The sequence below is a fragment of the Protopterus annectens genome, chromosome 2.part2, assembly GCF_019279795.1.
Source record: "Protopterus annectens isolate FY-2018-M chromosome 2.part2, PAN1.0, whole genome shotgun sequence".
NCBI classification, from domain to species: Eukaryota; Metazoa; Chordata; order Ceratodontiformes; family Protopteridae; genus Protopterus; species Protopterus annectens.
The window spans coordinates 1094794361-1094809059 of NC_056730.1; the positions used below are offsets into that span (position 1 = coordinate 1094794361).

The 14699-nt window shown below is 42.3% G+C and overlaps 2 protein-coding genes across 6 annotated transcripts in view; one reads left to right on the forward strand and one right to left on the reverse strand.

The window, feature by feature from the left end:
- The window catches only part of SEMA4D (semaphorin 4D), a 1587330-nt gene extending 1582639 nt beyond the window's left edge, over positions 1-4691 (reverse strand). For all 5 annotated transcript variants that reach the window (XM_044064318.1, XM_044064319.1, XM_044064317.1 and 2 more), the window contains exon 1: positions 4626-4691. The gene's annotated coding sequence lies outside the window, so the exon portion shown is untranslated. The remainder of the gene's footprint in view (positions 1-4625) is intronic.
- LOC122796004 (diphthine methyltransferase-like) overlaps positions 1-14699 on the forward strand; it is a 376921-nt gene that overhangs the window by 36780 nt on the left and 325442 nt on the right. The gene's annotated exons all lie outside the window — the stretch shown is intronic.

Here is a 14699-nt window from a genome sequence, read left to right on the forward strand (position 1 = left end):
TCAGAATCCTCATAGGTAGTTAAGGGTAAATCTTGGTCATCAGAGGAAACAGAAATTTCAGAGTCCTGATCAGAAGAATCATAAGGAAAATCAGTCCTAGGTCTCTTAGAGGGGGAAGGGTGGCTTCCCCTGATTAGAGTAATAAGGTCTTCAGCCATTCTTATAATTTGTTTTTTAGGCATAGGGGCCTGACCATGCGGTCTGGGCATCGGTTTTCTAGGCATGGATCAAGTTTTACGCCTTGAAGAAGAAGATGGCATCAGTTTAATATGCAATTCAGTAGGCCTGAATACACCCTCAGAAGCTGGTGCATGCACAGCAGCTCCGGACCCATCCAAGGTAGAGACATCCACAGGTTCCACAGTTGAAGAAGCATCTCGCAGCATACCGTCTCTGAATGGGTCTCAGTAGAGGCCTGCGAATCTGAAGTAGCAGGTATCAGAGGCTGCAAAAGCACCTCACTGAGCCGGCGAACTGGCGACTAACTTAGGAGAAGTGTCGTCTGCATTTTTGGACCTATGTGGTCTGTCCCTGTCTTTATCTTTGTGGTTTTTTTTTTGAAATGTCAGTAGTCGGATGGCTTACCAAAGCCATTTCTGGATAATTGAACAGAGTACCAAAATATTTAGAAGCATAAATAAACCGATGACGAACAGTTCGTTGTTTAAATAAGGCACAAAACCGACAGTGAGGTACATTGTGGTCTGGGCCTAAGGATGGAATGCAGTATGAATGAAAATCTTTATGAGGTATTTGCTTTCCACAAGAAATACAATTGTTATTTATTTATTTATTTAATTTATTTTACATTTGTTAACCGGGAGAGTCCGACTGGATACATGTCCATTTTCAGCGGAGGCCCGGGGAGAAAAGCTCCAGGTACATAACAGACATATGAACATTGTTAATGCAAAAAAGGAAGATAGTTGAGTTCTAAATACAATATAAAGATACATCACATCTTGGGAAAAAAATAACAGCAGCATATAAAAAAACATAGGTCAGTTACAAAGGCGAGGCGCCTTGTTAAAAAGCGGTTAAGGATAGTGAGGTAAGAGAAGGGTAAATGATAGTGGTTAATCAGGTTTGGAACAGGGACATTGCCAGAGAGTATTGAGATGGGGTTTGAGCTTTTTTTTGAATTGTAGGAGTGAAGGTTCTGAGGTGAGCATGGTCGGTAGGGAGTTCCACATTTTACCTACAAAGTTTGAGAATAGAGAATCCCCAGCAGAATTATTGGCTTTGGTAGTTTGAGCTAATATCTTATTGGAGGAGCATAAAGATTGCAGGTTAATATAGGGGTGAATAATGTTTTTCAGAGCTGGTGTTTTCTCTGGGTGATACAGTATCTGGTGAGCCGTTTTGAGTTGGTTGAAATGGAGTTGGCTGGAAAACTCTAACCACCCTAGTTGCTTCAAATTAGTGCAGTGGTGCGTTCTAAAGGTGGAATTTGTGGCAAATCTAGCTATGTGATTGTAACAAGAAGCAAGTTTGTTAAGGGTTATCTTGTTTAGGTTTGTAAAAAGGGGGGAGGCATAGAAAAGAGTTGATAGTAAGTGTGTGCTGGCAATTGTAATTTTAGCGTGAGGAGTGAGAAAGTGTTTTACTTTAGAGAGAGAGCCAAGCTTTTTATTGACGGTTTTGATGGTTAGATTGAAATGGGTGTCAAATTTAAGGGAGTTATCAATGGTAACACCTAATAGCTTTGTGTGAGCTTCTGGTGATATAGTGATTCCATTGGAGGATGTAATAGAGAAGGTGGGGGGAAGAGTCTTGTTAGTGGGTGAGAAAGTAAGTAGTTTTGTTTTGTTGGGGTTGAGAACTAGTTGACGACTTGAGAACCATTTTTCTATTAGGTTGAAGGTGTCTTGGGTTGAAGCAGTGAGGTCTGCCAGGTTGGAGGCAGTGCTGATGATAGTCGAATCATCTGCATATTGAATGCATGTGGCATGGGGGGGTGATTGTGGGCAGGTCATTAACAAAGATGGTGAAGAGAAGAGGGCCAAGAATAGATCCTTGGGGAACTCCAAGTGTAACAGGTAGGCATGTGGATAATTTGTCCTGCCATAGAACAGCCTGTTGTCTATTGGACAGGTAGGATTGGAACCATTTCAGCGTGGAATTGCTGAGTGATAGTTTTTTTTAATGTATGGAGGAGTTGAATGTGGTTCACCATATCAAAGGCCTTGGAGAGGTCTAAGAAAAGAGCAGATGATAGTTTATTATTGTTTCTGAAGTTATTGATGGTATTAGAAAAGGATAGTAGGGCTGATGTGGTACTGTGATTTGGCCTGAAGCCATGTTGGGAGTTGGTTAGAATTTTATTTTTGGTGAGGTGTTCCATCAGTTGTTTGTGGACACACTTTTCCATAATTTTGGCCAGGGGTGAGAGTATAGCTATAGGTCTGTAGTTGGTTAGCTCTAGTGAGCTACCACCTTTATGGAGAGGAATAATGTGGGACATTTTCCATATGGAGGGGATGAAGGCTTCTGACAAGGTACAGTTTATGATTATGGAGACGGGATAGGAAATGGCCTCAGCTGCTTTTTGCAGAAACTCAGCTGGGAGAAGGTCAGCTGCTAGCTTAGTGGGTTTTAATTTTTTAAGAAGAGATGTTACAGAGGATATGGGTACTGGATCGAAGGTAAATAGATGATCTGATGTAGTTGTAATATATTCTGCTGGCATGGGTAGTGGAGTGGGCTGGTTGTTTGTTTGAATTGTGTGGCCAGGGATTGTATAGTTTCTGTGAAGAAACTATTGAATGTGTTAGCAATGTTTACAGGGCACTGTTGTTTGCAAGTTGTTGGAGTGGGGGTGGTTGCCTGGCCTGGGTGCAGGAGCTTGTTTAAGCCTGCCCAGAATTTTTGTGGATTATTAAGGTGTTTGTGTTGGAGGTGGAGAAGAAGTTTTTTTTATCATTTAAGATCATTCTTTTAGTTTCATTTCTAAGTTGCCGGAAGGTTTGGTGGGAGTGTGGGTCTTTAGAGGTACACCATGTGACCTACATCTTGTTTCTAGATAGGATTTTGGATTTTGTTTCCTTAGAAAGCCATGGTGCGGTTTTGGTTTTAGTTCTAATGGACCGTATTGGAGCATGGGAATCTAGAATCTTGTTAACTTTTACTGACATTGGATTACAGCAAGAAAAAGTTTCCCCAATGGGGTACTTAGCTTTGTTGAAGACTTTGGTTCTGAAACTCGAAAACGAAAATTTCAGGGGTTGGCCAACTGGCACTTGCAAACTGCTTCTGCTTAGGGCACCACACAGCAAGAAAGACTGATGTAATGGCGTCGGCTGCATGCTTTATACCCCTAACTACCTGACGTCATGGAAGATGAGACAGCAACCAACACAGGACCCAAGACTTTGATAATCAGGCCGACTGAGGGGTACTGAAAGCAGATAACCCAAATGTGATGACTGCAACAGTGAAACACAAAGAACATCCAGAATTCAGATGACCAGATGTACGTGATATCATTCTGTACAGAAATAATGTTCTAATACTAGGTGAAACTGAAGTCTCAGGGCAGTCTGTTTCTTGGAACCTTACATTCAAGAACCCCTCATCTACTTCATCTTGCATTGCTCCATTAAGTGAGTAGGTACAGTAATTCTCTAGATCAGTCAGGAAAATATAGTGAGAATAGTTAAGCATTGTTTTTCTGTAACTGTGTGCATCTCTCCAGCTGTGTTATTGTTAATATTTCCTGTGTCTGAAACTCTGGTGTTTACTGTAAATAGATATTTCATATTTTCATGTTCTTTTATTATTCGTTATTAAATATATTTAAACTTTTCATTGTGGCTGGTCCTTTAGAGAATATTTTAACCATTGAGATTACTTACATCTATTGGTGACACTATGGCCACTCCTGAAGGCTGGCTGTTAGGTCAACATTATCATTTGTATTAATATTAATTTCACTTGGTATAATCCAGTACCCTTGCAAAAGCTTTAGGCAGCTGGCTTTGTAGTGTCTGGTGGCAGTGATAACTACCTTATAGTCTGGGCAATTGGGGGCACAGCATCTGTGCCAGCCTTTCCCAGGTGTGTGTGTGTGCGTGTGTATGTGTGAAAATCAAATCTCAAAGAGTGTGTGTGTGTGTGTGTGTGTGTGTGTGTGTGTGTGTGTGTGTGTGTGTGTGTGTGTGTGTGTTTGTCAGCTACTTGGAGCAGGGACACAAAGCACTGGTTTCACAGAGAGGGTGCTGGAGGACTTGCCTTGGACACTCAGCTGAGGACTTAACTCTACAGCCGTGTCAGTGAGGAGCCTTAATGGGGACCTGAGGAAAGAAAGAGAGAGAAACCCAGAATCGGGTTGAGTATGTTCCCAGCATGCTCTTAAGGGAAATTGTGTTTGATGCAGAGATATCTCCATCTGGAAATAGTGTATCCATTTGTATTCCAAGTGAATATCCCTCTCCAGTGTCATTGGTGAGGATTTAGGTTCCTTGATTACTGGCGCACAGTGGGGCCATCACAATATATATAAAACAGCATTTTCTGAACTTCTAAAACTTAAAGCCCAGCTAGGTAATCAAGACTACAGTGCTTAGAAGACACTAACAATGTATATTTGTTATGTAAATATTCAGAGAGTAACAGTAGCAAAGTACCTTTCTCTTCTCTTGACTTTCTATGGGAATATTCACTGATTTTATTACTCAGTACTCAGACCACCTGAAAGAAAACAGATGTGAAGGCATTACAGTCAGTTACTGAAATATACCTGCAGCACAGAAACATTTACTCCAATCAGTACTGACTGGCTGTATTTCAACTTTGTATGTTTACACTATGAAACAGTAAACAATTCACAACATCCACTTCCACAAAATAACTTCCTAAAAATTCACACTGTTAAAAACATACCAATATTTCATTTAAAAGTATCCTAATATCACACTATTTGCTGACTGCTGAGATTTGCACTTTTGAGAAACCTTCCAGGCAGTGCTACTATGTAACTTGCTACTTTGTATTTGTTGATGAAACTTGACTGTTGCATTCCTGTACTTTTGGCCCTGCTACGGGGATTCTACATTTAGACAGATTAGGTCTACATTCCCAGTGGCAGTGTGAAGTACCCTGATCAGTCTCCGAGCTGGGAATTACCTTGGTCAGCCTTTAGTGTGATTTGGTCATTGGCCACAGGGCTGTTTTATTTTAGAAGTCTTCTTTGCTGCTATAATGCTGACATGTTTGTGTGATGCTGCTCATCATGCAGAGGTGCCTTACACTGTCCTGTACAGTTTTAAATACTATGAATCACAATTTTCCCTATAAAAGACTACCACAGAAATCTCCCCAGTATCTACTGACACAAGCACAACTCTGCAAGTAACAACTTAGTAGCTAGCTATTAACCCCTCTTGTGCCATCCACAAATAAAAAAGCAAGAATTAAGATTTTACAGCCATGGATTTGCACTTGCCTACTTTTTCTGCAGCCAGCTTGGTGGATTTGCATATCCTGAAGCATTTAACAATTGTCTCATGCTTACTGACAGCCACCTAATTGTATAGCAAACTGATATAGTGTGTAAGATATGTAGTTAAACAATGTCACTGGAGGTAAGGTGGTCACTCACCAGCACAAATGCCACCAAACAGGTTAAGAGTAACAAAGACACTACACTCACCATACATAGTCCAGCATATGCTGAAGCTCTTAACTATAATTTTCCAAAACCTCAAAGACCTCCTGGATGTCACACACAAGACACATACAGTATCATCACAAGGTGTCTCAACCTCTGAGCCCATACGGCAAACCACCACACAACACAATATTTTAATCACAGGAGACTCTACTGAGAGACACACAGATGTCCCACTCACCAGGCTGAACAAGGACAGAGTCACAGTCAGCTGCCTACAAGGGGCCAGAATCTGCCACATGATGCATTCATTCAAGTTACTGCATCGTAAGTACCGGTATGAATCTGTCATAGTCTATGTGGATATAAATGATCTGAGATGTATGTCCCTGGAGTACATAAAGAAACAGATCCACATTGCTGCAGTCGCCCCAGATGTCAGAAGGCCAAACCAGAAAGGCCACAGCCAAAAACAGAATACCTCCCAAAAACATGCCCAACAACAACCATCACCTAAAGCATAGCACCAAGTCAAAGTACAGAGGGGAAGGAGAACATCTACATTTATGGTAGGTACAAAACTGTACTATGTTCTTCATCTCACATTGCTGCAGTCCTTACTTATGGGTAGAATCCCAAAGCAACGGGAAAGGGAGGATGGTAAAAATCATAAAGCATTAGGGGCCGCTAAAATGCCCTGTAAAATTGCAGTGGCAAATCCAGCCCTAGACTTAGAATAAAGAGGAAGGTGGTAATGCTGATTCCAGCAGGAATCTCCTTACCATGATGGGAATAACAGAAAAATCCATTTAGGAATTGTTTGTTTTTGAACCGGTTTACCCTTTGAACCCAAAGCAAAAGGAACCAACCATTGCTGAGACTGTCTGAACTCCTTGGTTCTGCTCAAATAATAACTGCCTGTGAATATCCAAAGTATGCAAAATTTTCTCCCCTTTATTTTGGGGTTTGCATAAAAAGTAGGCAAATGAATAGTTTGATTTAAGGCCACACTAGAAACCACTTTAGGCATAAAGGAAGGATTATATCCTTATGAAAAATCAGGAAAGGCTCCACTGCCATGAGGGCCTGTAATTCAGAAACCCTTCTTGCAGAGGTAATGGCCAACAAAAAAGCAGTTTTCCATGATAAATACTTTAACTCGGCAGTAGCTGCAGGCTCAAAAGGTTGTAGAGTAAGTTTTCCAACACAAAATTGAGATCCCAAGCAGGAGTAGGTCTTATATTCTGAAATTGCTTAAACCAAGGATGAGAGATAAAGGAGGGTCACAATCATAGTGAGCAGAAATGGCTGCAGCATGTACCTTTATTGAGGAGAAAGACAAACCCTTGTCCAATAACTCAGTAAGATATTGAAGAGCAACACTTAAATCAGGTTTGGAGACATCAAAGTCCTTTCCCTTGCTCCAAATAAAAAATCTCCTCCATTTATCAGCGTAAACTTTCCTGGTACTAGGCCTCCTGGCCTCCAAAATAACATTCAAAACTTGTTGTGGAAGCTGAGACCCTCCAGAGTCTAAAACAGAATATGCCAGGCTGTTAGATGCAGAGACTGATCTTGACATTGAGGAAGTGACTGTCCTCTTGTGACAAGGCAGAGGCCATGGAGGTTCTCGAAGTCTTGTCTGGCCTTCAAAAGTACCTTGGGAAGAAGAGGCAGAGGTGGAAAGGCATATGCATGCAGATTGTTCCAACTGAACCACCTTCCAAGCTGTGTGATGAAACATTTTGTGCAAAACTTTGGCAGCTGGTAATTTAGTGGAGAAGTGAGGATCCACTATTTGTCTGCTCAACACATCTGCTAAGGAGTTCTGTGCTCCTGGTTGTTGATGTACCACATGACAGTAGTGTTGTCTGTTTGAATCAACACCTGCCCTGTAAATCTTTGAAAGCCATCAATGCAAACTGGACTGCTAACATTTCCTTCAAGTTGATATGCAAATGTTGGAGTTTGAATTTTCCATTGAGGTGTGCTCCCCAAGCCTTGTCCGAGGCATCTGTCGTTAGAATCTGACGGTCACAGAGAGTCCCTTGTTTAGGTGACATTCCTGTGCCCACCACAAAACCTTCTGAATGCAAGGTATTATCTGAATGACAGTGTCTAGATCTTGGCAGTGCTGTGTCCACACATTTTGAGATACCATTGAAGCTTCCTCATATGCAATTTGGCATTGGGAAGCACCAGAATACAAGATGCCATGAACCCCAAGGCTTGAAGGACTGTCCTTGCAGTCAGCCTGGACCGTAGAGACATTTGCTGGAAATAAAGAGAAAGGCTTCTTTGTTTGTCCGGGGTCAAAAGCCATCTGGGAAGCTGTATTCAGTCTCACACCCAGAAAGCACATGTCCTGAGAGGGTACTAGACTGGACTTTGTTTCGTTCACAGAATACCCTAGGCATCTTAACACTGCCATCACATACTGTAGATGATGAAGAAGTTCGTCCTTTTCTTGTGCAATAATCAGACAGTCGTCCAAATAAGGATAAATCTGTATTCCTCTTAGTCTGAAAAATGCTATCACTGGAGCCAGAACCTTTGTGAACACTCTGGGCAGTAGATAAGCCAAAGGGCAATGCAGAGAACTGATAATGTAAATTTCGGTACCTCCTGCAACTGGGCCTGATAGGAACATGAAGGTAAGCCTCTTTGAGATCCAGAGTAACCATCCAGTGATCTTTTCCCAACAGAGGTAAAAGCTGTTGTAAAGTCAGCATCTTGAACTTTGGAATGTCCAGGTAAGTGTTGAGGATAGATAAATCCAAAATTGGTCTCCGTGTTTCCTTTCTTTGGAACTAGAAACAGGCGAGAATAAAATCCTAGGCCCACTTCTGACAGAGGAACTGGCTGTATAGCCCCTATTTGAAGAAGTAAAGAAATTTGCTGTGAGCCTCTATCCTTTGCCGAGGAGGGGCGTCTGGCATGCCTTTGAAAGGAGGCATGGTATGGAAATAGAACTTGTAACCTCGGTTTATAATGTCCAATACCCATTTGTCCTGGGTGACTAAATGCCAATTTTGCTTGAAAAGAGCCAACTTTCCTCCCAAAGGAGCTGCCAGGCAAGAGGAATCTGGCAGCTGAAAGGTCATTGGGCCTGTTGGACTGGCCCCTGCCCTCACCAGCAGATTGAGCAGGTGAACTCCATTGTCTCGGCCTGAAGGTACTCTGAGCTCTGCCCCTACCACGCCTAGATCTACCCCTAGACTGAGAATCAGAAGAAGGTAGGCCAATTTCTACTAAACTTTGGAGGTTGTACCTGCAAAAAATCTTTAACAGTCTGCATAAACTTAGCCTTGTCTTCCATTTTCTTTAAGACTGACTCCACAGGAGGACCAAACAAAACTTCAGACTGCAAAGGGGCATCCAGAATTCTAGACTTAACATGCTCAGACAAATTCTGATCCTATAACTGAACCAGTGGCAGCCACCCTAGAAGAAGCCTGTAAAGCATCAAAGCCACATTGCAAAGAGTGCTTACCCACCTGTTCAGAAACATGCACTAAATCCTGCAATTCTTTACACTCTATGCCCTCTGCCAAAGCATCCACTTTAGATCTTAGCTGAGAAAGGAGACAATTCTGATACTTCAACATATGAAACTGGCAGTTCAAAGCTCTCATTGCTAAAGTAGAAGAGGTATACACCTTCTTACCCCATCTATCCAAAGCTCTAGCTTCCTTATCCAGAGTGACTAATAGTTTCTGGGTCTAGGACTCTTATACAGATATTTATGAGCCTCAGGCACCCTGTAATACCTGTCCGGTTTAACTGGGGCAGGAGGCACAGAATCTGGATTAAGGGAAGCTTCCGAGAAAACATCTGAAACAACATCCAAAACCAGAGGTATAGCTAAGGGTCTATGCTGTGGTAAAACAAGAACTCCCTAAGCCTCTTCCGGAATCAGAGTAGTCCTGTCCCTCCCACTTAAAATGCTCCCTCATGGAATGCAGAGTTTCTGAAAATGAAAAATCCTCTGGAGGAGAAGCAGAAATCCTCTGCATCAGAATCAGAATAAGGAGGAAATCTGGAATGTCCTCAGTAGAAGACTCTGAACCATCTGAGGCCTGCTCCAAACTTTCCAACTCTGGCTCCATCCTGGGCCTCTTATCAGGAGGGGGCATAGAACCTCTAATTAAAGTAATCAAATCCTCTGCCATTTTAAGCATGTGCTTTTTAGGCACAGACCCTGAAGAACCAGAACTGACACCAGAGGAAGGCAAAACAGACCTGCCCTTAGAAGGAGCCTTAGAAACAGTAGCAGAAGGCCTAACCACCTTAGGCATAGAAGGGAGAATAGTAACCTGAGAGGCCCTTTCAGCCTGGCCTGCCTCCTGAGAGGCCACATCTTGTAAAATCAAAGTTTCCCCCTGGGACTCAACAGAAACTTCAGCCGGATCCACCTGTTCAGCTGTAGCTTCTAAAGGTCAAACGGATGAATCATCCTGCCTAGGCTTTAAAGATTTGTCTTTGCGCTTCTTAGTAGAAGCAGGCGAACATCCGACGGCATATTATAATTACACCTCTTGCCAAAGACTAACCTAGCAATCTAACCTCCGTTTAAAACCGACACCCAAACAAGGAATACAAAGTGAGTGGTAATCCATCTGTTTCCCACAAGAAATACAATTATTCACTTTTTCTGACATCCGGTAAGTAACTGAGGCAAGAAAAACAAAAATATTCTAACTTGGTATCGGTCTGAAACTGCTTCTGCATCGGACCATGCGGCAAAAGACTGAGGATATGACGCCGGTCATGCGCCTTTATACCCTGACGCTCTGATGTCAGATCTAGGCGACCGAGGACAGCGGACTACCCATAAGTAAGGACTGCAGCAATGTGAGATGAAGAACATCACATGATAAAGCTCTTGGACTATGCATCCCACTCTGGTACGAAACAGAGTTAGATCTGGTGCAACCTGGCTTACTGGCCCAAATGCATTATTAAACATTTGCGTGCCACTATGCAGAGAAGACACAGTGTGCTGAAATTTTTTTTATTTTTTTTCAAGGAGAAATGTGAATATCTTCCAGTGCTATGCTAAAGGGATTTTACACATATATTTATACAGGTGCTTCTCTGCTCTGGTAGGGCCTTTCAGAATGGGTCATACATGCAAGCTGCTGTGAGACTTTTTTGTGTTTTTGTTTGAAAGTTACTTGGTACCTACTCTGAGCTAAACATACATTGGGCATTTTCTAAGCTCAAGTGTTTCAGTGTACAAGTGAATTGCTCATCTATACTATTATATTTATAGTTAGTGAGGTGTAGCTTATTGGTTGAAAACCTTATTGATCACTGTGCATCTAAGAGACAGTTTGCCAAAGCATTTTTAATTTTTCATAGGAAAGCTAGACATCTATCATGATGTCTTGTTAAATGAATGTTTGCAAATATAGTTATGCTACATTTACTTGACAACAGAAGGAAACAATAATCCTAGCTAGCCTGTCCTTAAGTGTATTCAATGTTCCAACTCTCCTCCTTTCTTATTTTCTACAGCAGCTCTTCTCCACTTCTACAGGTGTTCCTGTTTTGCTATGCTCTCTCTGGTAAAGGGATATGATAAGCATCTGCTATGACTTTTATCTTTAAACGTAAACTGTAAATCAGATATATACACATTTTTTAAATGAGTCTTATTTTATATGTAAATAAGACAACTTGTTATGAAACTCCACCTTCTAGGAATACAGCACAAGGTGAAAGCCTTATCCCATACTATGGCCTTAGCTTATATGTCAGCTGGTATTCTGTATCCCTGAGAATACTAGACAATGTCATTTGATTACTACCTTTTGAGTTGTCTGAACATCCATTTATATTACTCTATTTTGGTGAATTTAATTATTCCAAAGACCTATGCATCAGTAATTAAGATATACTGCAATTCATTATTACTATTAGCTGTGATTTCCTATTATAACTATACACTTCTTACTGCAGCAGAATACTGTGCTATAAAATAACAGAAAGCATTTCCTCTCTACTCAGGCTTTCACCTTGTGCTGTGCTGTATCACCAAAAACAGTGCCAAAAAAAAAAGAAGAATATGGGAGCTTACCATGACAGGAGATCTTTGAAGAGGCTCAGTCATCACAACTTCAAGAAAGAATTCCAAGAACTGAGTAATACAATTTCAGTCCAAAGCTGTGTATGCTGGGTAGCCAAAAGGACAGTTAACATAGCATATATAAGAAGCCCTCCTGAGTGATGCCTTATGAATTTATGTGCAGAAAATCTTCAAATCATCAATCAAGCTGAAAATGTCAAAATACTGATTTGGGAGCAGGACTAGAATATCTAATTGAAAGTAAAAGTCAAATACGCTACTTCCAAAAATGAGTGGTCTTGAACTGTGTCAAGGGTTCTTACAAAACAGTAGTGCATTGACAAAGAGCAAAGTATGATGCGAGTTACGAATGACTGAGAAAAAATGATGCTACATCAACAATACTGACTTTCTTCTCAAAAATGAAGCAACACTTGACAGATAGGAAATAAAGACAACACAGGCCAATACATGGCTACTTAACATTACTGAGACATGTCCCAGCAATGAGTTGTTTTGCTTCACAGCTTGAAAGGAAGAAAGATGCACTTATTTAGTTGTTTTATTTATTCATTTGTTAACTAGGTAAATGAAAGTACAGTTGTGTACACTTACCATAAATGTAGATGTTTGAGTGTATTCACTGTTGCAGTCATTACATTTGGGTTATCTGCCTGCAGGTAGCCCTCAGCCGGCCAGAATACCAAAGTCTTGGATTCCTGCATCGGATGCTCTCTTCTTCCATGACGTCAGGTTGTCAGGGATATAAAACATGCAGCCAACGCCACTGCATCAGTTTTTCTTGCCTCAGATGTCAGATGCCCCCACAATGGGAAGCAATTATATGTTATGTTACACCTCCATCAAAAACCAAATACACCAGAAAGCTTAAAACAAGAAGGAAAGGTAGAGCCAAGAGAAGTCAGGGGGCTGGAGGGAGGGTAACCAGGACTGCAACAGTGAATCCACTCGAACATCCACATTTATGGTAAGTGTACACAACTGTACTAAGTTCTTAGTGTTTCACTGTTGCAGTCATTACATTTGGGTTGATTCCCAAAGCTAAGGAAGGGAGGAGGAAGTTAAAGAGCATTAGGGCCAGCTATTAAGCCCTGCAAGACTGCAGTGGTAAAACCAGCTCTGGATTTAGGCCTGTGGTAATGCTTGGTGAAGGTATGTACAGAGCTCCAGGTAGCAGCTTCTAGGATGTCCCTGGTAGGGACTTCTCTGAGAAAGGCTGTAGAGGTAGATGCAGCCCTGGTGGAATGTGATCTTATCCCTTGTGGGGTAGGTTTTCCATGTTGCTTATAGCAGAAATGAATGCAATTGGCTATCCATTTAGAAATGGTTTGCTTTGAAAAGGCCTTCCCCTCTGCCCCTGCAGCAAAGCCAACTAGCAGCTATTCAGATTTTCTGAGAGGCTTAGTCCTGTCCAAATAAAATCTAAGTTGTCTGTGCACATCCAAAGAGTGCAGTATTCATTCTCCTTTGTTTTGTGGATTAGGGAAAAGGTAGGCAAATGAATGGACTGATTTAGGGCCACACTAGACACCACCTTGGGCATAAAGGAAGGATTGGTCCTGAGGGAAACCCTGTCTGCATGGAAGATAATGAAGGGCTCCACTGCCATGAGGGCCTGTAATTCAGACACTTTTCTTGCTGAAGTGATGGCTAGAAGGAAGGCTGTTTTCCAAGAAAGGAATTTCAACTCTGCAGTTGCAGCTGGTTCAAATGGAGGGACAGTGAGCTTTTCCAATACAAAGTTAAGGTTCCAGGCTGAAGTAGGGGCTTGCCTACGAGGTCTTAAATTTTTAGTCCCTCTGAGGAATTGCTTTAGCAGGGGGTGAGAGAAGAGGGGTGGTTCAGTATTATAATGTGCTAAAATGGCAGAGGCATGAATTTTAATTGACGAGAAGGATAGGCCCTTGTGGAGCACTTCTGTTAAGTACTGAAGAATATGAGGTAAGCTGGGCACCGCTGTGCCCATCCCCTAAGTCTGGCTCTAGGAACAGTATTTTTTCCACTTTTCAGTATAGGATTTTCTAGTACTAGGCCTCCTTGCTTCCAGAATGACATCTAGCACCTGCTTACTGAGGGATGCTATTGGAGAGCTCAAGGAATAAGCCAGGCTGCAAGGATCAGGGTCTGAAGCTGAGGGCGCAGAATCTGGCCCGCCTGTTGGGACAGCAGGGAAGGTGTCTGTAGGTGCCATGGCTCCAGCAGTACCATACTGCGCAAGAGGGGGTGCAAGTGCTGGCGTGGCCAGTCTGGTGCAATCAGTATTGTCCTTGGCTTGTCCTGTTTGATCTTTAGCAGAACCTTCGAGAGGAGAGGCAGAGGGGGAAAGGCATAAACTGAGAGGCTGTCCCAGGTAATGGACAGGGCATCCACTTTCCAAGCTTGACTGTGGGAAGCCCTTGTGCAGAATTTGTCCAATTGGTAGTTCTGAGAGGAGGCAAACAGGTCTATCTCTGGAGTCCCCTATTTGTTCCTCAAGAGGTTGAATATTTTTGGTTCCATTCGTGTGGGTCCAAGAGATTTCCGCTTAGGTCGTCTGCCAGTGAATTTAGCTTGCCTGGTAGGAATTGAGCTTGTAGGTGCATTTGGTAACTCAAGGCTGTGTTCCACAGAGCCATGGCTAGTCTGCAGAGAGGGTACAAGTGGGTTCCTCCCTGCTTCCTTATGTACCACATAACTGTGGTGTTGTCTGTCTTTACCAATAATTGTCCTGAAAGGATGTTGTCTTTGAAGGCTGTCAGGGAATTCTGTACAGGTAACATTTCGTTTTGGTTGATATGCAGGTGCATCTGACTTGGATTCCATTTGCCCTGAATGCACTGCCCTGCCAAGTGAGCCCCCCATGCATAGTCTGAAGCATCTGTTGTTAGGGTTTGGGTGGCAGGGGGTAGAGTGAAAGGGAGCCCCTTGTTGTGGTAGCAGGCCTCTGCCCACCACACAAACTCTGTCTTTATACAAGGAATGATAGGAATCATTGATTCCAGGTCCTGAGAATGTTGACAC